Source organism: Arachis ipaensis, chromosome B03, assembly GCF_000816755.2.
Source record: "Arachis ipaensis cultivar K30076 chromosome B03, Araip1.1, whole genome shotgun sequence".
Taxonomy (NCBI): Eukaryota; Viridiplantae; Streptophyta; class Magnoliopsida; order Fabales; family Fabaceae; genus Arachis; species Arachis ipaensis.
In genome coordinates, this window is record NC_029787.2 from 894,282 (window position 1) to 895,265 (window position 984).

The window sequence follows — 984 nt, forward strand, 5'->3', positions numbered from 1 at the left end:
ATGGTATAAGAATTTAATTTAATTAAAAAATATATAAAAATTAAATTAAAAATTTAATAAAATTATATAATTAAATCTATTGAAATTACGGAATATGATATCTCTATTATGAACAAGTAGTCTTAGATAATTTTTTTTTTGTGCAGAAATCTAAAGGACAAAACTAACCCTCTTAAGTCTTAAGTCTTAATGAACGTGAAATGTGTTAGATACACAAGCTGCGTTTGTTTACAGAGACAGGATATTAAAATAGGAATATAGAAACATAAAATTGTGTTTGACAGAAGAGATATGGACAAAAACAATGAGTTCATAGATATTGAATTAGTATATTTTATGTCCATTCTGAAAGAAAAATACAGAGACACTAACAAGAGACACAACTTATTTTTCATTTTTTCTTTCATAATTATATTTTTTATTATTATATTTTTTATCTCAAATTTTTTAAATGAAAAAAATAGAATAAATTAAATTTTCATAATTTATTCTAGTTTATCACCAAACAAAATACAAAAATATAAAATTTTGTATCTCTCTATTTTATTCTCTATATCTTGTCTTATCCTATTTTTAAAAGCAAACAACAAAATTTCTGTTGTTAGTTTTTGGTATTATAAAATCCGTTTTTTAAGTAAAACTAAAACTTCTTTGTTTAAGATAATTATCATATATAATATTTGTTAATAATAGAGTATTTTAATGAGAAAATAGTATTTATGATAATTACTTCATGTTATCATGTTTTTGAGAATTATTGTTAAAATAACAATCTTAATTGGCAATTTTAGTATAATTTGTTTATTATCCGTTTAGTGTTAAAACTTATAAGTTCACATACTAACAAGTATTTTAATATTTGCTAAATTATTATTTTGATAATTAAATTATAAAATTTGATTTGATCAAATAAATCATCTAAATAAAATTTAAATTTATTTTGATAATTAAATTATAAATTTTAATTTAAATTTGTTTTAAAGA